The sequence below is a fragment of the Pongo abelii genome, chromosome 1 (assembly GCF_028885655.2).
Source record: "Pongo abelii isolate AG06213 chromosome 1, NHGRI_mPonAbe1-v2.0_pri, whole genome shotgun sequence".
Classification (NCBI taxonomy): domain Eukaryota; kingdom Metazoa; phylum Chordata; class Mammalia; order Primates; family Hominidae; genus Pongo; species Pongo abelii.
This window is the reverse complement of record NC_071985.2, coordinates 137,488,185-137,494,638: the sequence shown is the minus strand read 5'-3', so window position 1 is coordinate 137,494,638 and position 6,454 is coordinate 137,488,185. Positions and strand designations below refer to the sequence as shown.

Here is a 6,454-nt window from a genome sequence, read left to right as displayed (position 1 = left end):
TTCTAATACAAAATGATTGGGCTTTAAGTACATATCTATTCAGTGGCTTACACATTATCAACAAGGACAGTCATTAGTGAAATCAAAGAATTTCAAAGCCAGAAGAAACCCTAGGGAGCAACAAGTTGGTCAGATCTCTCCAGTTTTCAGATGAGAAGTTGGAGGCCCAGAGAGATGGAAGAGCAGAATTATAGATATGGAAATGGACAGAGCCAGGAGTTGACTTCAGGTCTTCTGCCTCCTAGGGTATTGTCTTTTTAAATGACATTAAATATTCTTTCCTTTGTTTTCATCATGCACTATCTTGTATAAAAGGTAGAAATTTATACTATTCCTATTTTTATTCTATAATTGTGCAAAAAAAGATCAGGCATTTAATAATATTTGTTGAGCAACTGTTATGCACTGGCTCCATAGTAATTCCGGCTTGCAAATGCTACTGTCCTTTTTCTACAACTGAGGAAGCCAAGGCTCAGAGAGGTTAAAAACTTGCCCGAATCCTAGGGCTAGTAAGTGTTGGAACTCCATTTGAATTCTTACTCATTGGACTTTGAAACCAACCGTCTTTGTACTCCCTGGACTGTCGATGGTTAAGGCCTTCAAAGAGTACAGACTTCATTAACCATATATATTTAGCTCTAGCTATTTACTCATTTTTCTACTAGAGACATGCTCTCCTCCAATGTTGCAAATATGCCTGGTACATCTATTAATGATATAGTTTATAAAAGGGAGGTTTTATGGATCTCTGCCTTTCGGTGAAAAAATTTTCTGGCAGAGTGCCTCCTGAAAAAAAAAAATCTCCACTACTGAGAAGCCCTTTCATTTGTAATTGCTTCTTAGGTAAGACTATTAGATATTCCTCCCTAGCTGCTGTAGCTGGGCTATAAATTGTCTGCACTTTGTCTTGTTGGGATTTTGTGGTTTAATTGTTCCAAGTCACTTACATGGAGCTACATTTACAGACACAAAGAGGAGCTGGACTGATGTTTAGCTATCTTGCACCAGCTTGTATTTTTGGATTATCTAGTATCCCAGGAAAAGGGTTTGTATCCAAGATAATCCTTCCTCTGGACTGGTTTTCTTTCTGTGTTTTGACCCTCCCAGAAGCAGAAGAGTCATCTTGCATCTCAGTAAAAGCAGAGAAGGGGAAATATCTTTGAATTGCTGGGTAGGATAGCTTTTCTCGCTCAGCATTTTTTCTGTTCTCCACAAGAAAACCTCTTACTGCAAAATATGTTTGTTGGTGTGTCACAGACTTCAAACTCACAGGACCTTATCTCCGATACACTGAAAGTAAATGCAACGTATTAAATAGTTTAATCAAAATGAGGTAGAGAGGCTATGAAGTATCTGTAAACATTTGGTAAGCAATTTTGTCTTTTTTGCTGTTGTTCTTGTTCCCCTAGTTGCCATTACAATTCTTGGTTGGGGTTACTAGTGTTTGTTTTTAGTCTTTAAGGATACTGTCTGTTTGGCTCTTTGTGAAATCTCTTCCAGGAATCTGATGCAAAGAAGCACGAGGACCTTCATTTTCACTCCAGTGGTTGTGGTGACTGTGGTGAGTCTGGAGGAATGGGGCAAGTTAATTGGTGGCGAGTTAATCCCCCCCGAGAAATGTGGGGTCGGAGGCAAAAGACAAAAGCTTAGACATAGCCCATTATTTTCTTGTTTCCTTCATTTGCCTGAATCCATGAAGCCAGTGAGAGTCAATCAGGCAACATAAGGATACTCCAGTCTCTTTTCTTGCCTTCCTCTTAAAGGCAGTCATAGGAGTTGGGCAGGTAGCACAGCATATTACATTGTCCTGGGATCCACACCATCTAGCTGGCCTCACCACTGTAAGGCCATTTCCATCTGAAGGATCCAGGCAGTTCTTTACAATGTACCATTATAGCAGAACTGATTCCTTGCTTGAGTGGCATTTCAAATTAACATAATAGTATCCTAATGAGCTATGCCACTTTCAACTTGCCAAATATGTTCAAAGTACTTTTCTCAACAGCAGTGTCATACCCAGTCAATCAAGTAATCCGTTACCCACTGGCTCCTGGCTGAAGGAAAGGTCATACGCTTGTCTTGCAAAACAAAAGAGAATTGTTTCAAGACAGAGGCCAATTGTAGCATGTTTTAAATGCCTCCGGCTACCTCAGTGCCCAAACTTGACTAATCTCATGGTAGGGGTGAAACTTACAGAGCCAATTCTAATATAAAACAGCAGACACATAACAAACCAACAAACCGATTTCCAACTCTTTAACAAAGGGAGTTACTTCAGCTTTTGTTGGGAAAGAGGTGATTGTTATCCACATTCAGGAAGCCCCTGTGAGTTGTAGAAATGGGACACAGCAATAATCAAGAATGCCACTGAAGGAATATTGAAAAAGTAATTAGATTTTCCTTAGTTCATCATCTAATTAGAGGACAGGTTAAACTCCAAAGTAATGAAATTAAAATCTAACTACCGTTAAGTCTGTAATGTTTTTTGCTGGTGCCAGAGCACCCGGCACTGTAGGAGTCATGTGAGGACACAGAAGCCCCAAAAGCAGAGGAGTGTAAGGCTTTAGGTAGAATTTGACAGGGCTCCATATGAGACAGGGGCAGGGGGTGAGAACAAATTGGCAAGATATCAGGACGTATGATTCTTTGTTGAAAAAGGAATAATACTTATATATAGAAGTCTCAGTTTGCTCTGCTGCCAGATTATTCAGATTATGTTATTATAATAGGTCTAACAGGTCTACTTTTCCTTTGTTAGTATACTTTTGTGGGAGATGGGCCTATTCATAGAAAATATAGACTTTTTAGCCATAGCAGTGTTTATTGCACCATTGGCAAATAATGAAACGTTTGGACATTAGAATCAACTACAGGGATAGCATGACAATCCACAAAAGCACCTGGACTGAGTTCATTACATTTTTAACAGGAGAGGAGTACACAACAGAAGAAACACGCACCCACATGAACACACACGGGCACAAAGAGATACTACAGAATGGGGAGCAATAAATTATTGGCCTCATTCCTGCCTGGTTCCAAAGAAAAGGGGCAGTTGGAGCCCCCCAGGCCATCTCACTGCCTTTCCCCTGACTGGGTCCCTCCATCTGGTAGTTGCCAGCCAATGTTGGAGGTCTGACCCATGCTTTTCTCTCCTTGGGAAAAGGTGAGTTTAAATATTTGGCTTCTTACTAGAGAAGACCTATATACACAAGGAATAGCCACACTGGCCTGAAAGGTCCAAAGTAGATAGCAAGTAAAGTTTTATGTTTCAGATATGAGCATGGGGTGGTGATATGGTTTTGCTCTGTGTCCCCACCCAAACCTCATCTTGAATTGTACTCCCGTAATTCCCATGTGTTGTGGGAGGAACCTGGTGGGAGATAATGGAATCATGGGGGCAGTTTCTCCCACACTGTTCTCATGGTAGTGAATAAGTCTCACAAGATCTGATGGTTTGATAAGGGGAAACCCATTTCACTGGGCTCTCATTCTCTCTTTTTGCCTGCTGCCATCCATGTAAGACATGACTTGCTCCTCCTTGTCTTCTACCATGATTGTGAGGCCTCCTCAGCCACTTGGAACTGTGAGTCTAATTAAACCTTTTTCTTTTGTACATTGCCCAGTCTCAGGTATGTCTTTATCTTAGAAAACAGACTCATACAGTAAATTGGTGCCAGTAGAGTGGGGTGTTGCTGAAAAGATACCTGAAAATGTGGAGGCAACTTTGGATCTGGTAAAACTCAGAGGTTGGAACAGTTTGGAGGGCTCAGAAGAAGACAACAAAATGTGGGAAAGTTTGTAACTTCCTAGAGACTTGTTGAATGACTTTGACCACAAGCCTGACAGCAATATGGACAATAAGGTCCAGGCTGAAGTGGTCTCAAATGGAGATGAGGAAGTTGTTGGGAACTGGAGCAAAGATATGTGTTGTTGTTGTGTTTTAGCAAAGAGACTGGTGGCATTTTGCCCCTGCCCTAGAAATCTGTGAAACTTTGAACTTGAGAGAGATGATTTAGGGTATCTGGTGGAAGAAATTTCTAAGCAGCAAAACATTTAAGGGGTGACTTGGGATGCATTAATTCAGACTTGGGATGTTAAAGGCATTCAGTTTTATAAAGGAAGCAGAGCATAAAAGTTTGTAAAATTTACAGTCTGTCAATGTGATAGAAAAGAAAATCCCATTTTCTGAGGAGAAATTCAAGTCGGCTACAGAAATTTGCATAATTAATGAGGAGCTGAATGTTAATCCCCAAGACAATGGGGAAAATGTCTCCAGGGCATGTCAGAGGTCTTCTTGGCAGCCCCTCCCATCACAGGTGTGGAGACCTAGAAAGAAAATATAGTTTCGTGGGCTGGGTCCAGGGTCTCCGTGCTGTGCACAGTCCAGGGACTTGGTGCCCTGCATCCCAGCTGCTCCAGCCATGACTAAAAGGGGTCAAGGTACAGCTTGGGCCATGGCTTCAAAGGGTGTAAGCCCCAAGCTTTGACAGCCTCAACATGATGTCAAGCCTGATGGTGCACAGAAGTCAAGAATTGGGGTTTGGGAACCTCCACCTAGATTTCAGAAGATGTGTGGAAACGCCTGGATGCCCAGGCAGAAGTTTGTTGCAGGGGCAGGGTGCTTGTGGAGAACCTCTGCTAGCACAGAAGGGAAATGTGGGGTCAGAGCCCCCACACACATTGCCTACTGGGGCACTGCCTAGTGAAGCTGTGAGAAGAGGGCCACCATCCTTCAGACCCCAGAATGGTAGATCCACTGACAGTTTGCACGCTTCACCTGGAAAAGGTGGCTGCGCTCTGCAAAGCTACAGAGGTGGAGCTGCCCAAGACCATGGGAAACCACCTCTTGCGTCAGCATGACCTGGATATGAGACATGGAGTCAAAGGAATTTGGAGCTTTAAGATTTGACTGCCCTGCTGGAGTTTGGACTTGCATGGGGCCTGTAACTCCTTTGTTTTGGCCAATTTCTCCCACTTGGAATGGCTGTATTTACCCAATGCCTATACCCCCATTGTATGTAGGAAGTAATTAACTTGCTTTTGATTTTACAGGCTTATAGGTGGAAGGGACTTGCCTTGTCTCAGATGAGACTTTGGACTGTTGACTTTTGAGTTAATATTGAAATAAGTTAAGCCTTTGGGGGACTACTGGGAAGGCATGATTGGTTCTGAAATGTGAGGACATGAGATTTGGGAGGGGTCGGGGCAGAATGATATGGTTTGGCTCTATGTCCCCACCCAAATCTCATCTTAAATTGTACTCCAATAATTCCCACTTGTTGTGGGAAGAACCTGGTGGGAGATAATTGAATCATGGGGGCAGTTTCCCCCATACTGTTCTCATGGCAATGAATAAGTCTCATGAGATCTGATGGTTTGATAAGGGGAAACTCATTTCACTTTGCTCTCATTCTCTCTTTTTGCCTGTTGCCATCCAGGTAAGAAGTGACTTGCTCCTCCTTGTCTTCCACCATCATTGTGAGGCTTCTGCAGCCACATGGAACTGTGATCCCATTAAACCTTTTTCTTTTGTAAATTGCCCAGTCTTGGGTATGTCTTTATCAGAACATGAAAACAGACTAATACAGGTGGTATTACTCAAATGTCCACTTTTTCTTCTCCTATAGGGTTCTCTTCCTCTGAAGAGTTAGGAAAGAATAGGAGTTGTCCCCAAATTGTCCACCCCATCTTCATACACTCCTCCCAATGCCTTTCAAGCCCCCAGGCCTACCCTGCCTGAAATTCCTGCCCATGGTCCCCATGATACCTCCATAGGCTGCAGCTCCCTCCAGGCAGCCATTAGAGGACTGAGGATGTGGTTCACCCACACTGGACTGCCCATCTCTTATTCCCCAGTACCCTCTCACAGGGGTGTACAGGTATGTTATTGAATAAAAGGTTTAGGGTAGAGGGGGGATATTTAATGTTGTTCAAATTATGACTTTCCCCACATTCCATGGAAAACTCACCGGAAAAGAGAAATTTTAATGGGAGTCCTCTCATAATTGCCATAGTTGTTAACTTCGCACGCCACTTTTTTTTTTTTTGAGATGGAGTCTCGCACTGTTGCCCAGGGCTGGAGTGTAGTGGCACAATCTTGGCTGACTTCAAGCTCCACCTCCCGGGTTCATGACATTCTCTTTCTTCAGCCTCCCGAGTAGCTGGGATTACAGGTTCCCACCACCATGCTCAGCTAATTTTTTATATTTTTAGTAGAGATGGGGTTTCACCATGTTAGCCAGGATGGTCTTGATCTCCTGAACTCGTGATCCACCCACCTCAGCCTCCCAATGTGCTGGGATTATAGGCATGAGCCACCGTGCCCAGGCCTGCATTCCACTTCTAAGTTAGCCCTTTCAGCAAGAACGTATGTATCCTTCTAATCTCCACCACATGACTCTCTATGCGTCTTTATCCACAGAGGTAGATGTTATTCTCCATCCCCAATTTC

At 43.1% G+C, this 6,454-nt stretch overlaps 1 long non-coding RNA gene across 1 annotated transcript; it reads left to right on the top strand.

Moving 5' to 3' along the window:
• The first annotated feature begins 927 nt into the window (after positions 1–927).
• On the top strand, positions 928–5,536 carry LOC103892005 (uncharacterized). Its single transcript, XR_656244.2, has 4 exons — positions 928–1,366; positions 1,501–1,561; positions 2,930–3,166; positions 3,525–5,536. It is a non-coding gene; the product is annotated as an uncharacterized LOC103892005 (long non-coding RNA).
• Positions 5,537–6,454: the final 918 nt, after the last annotated feature.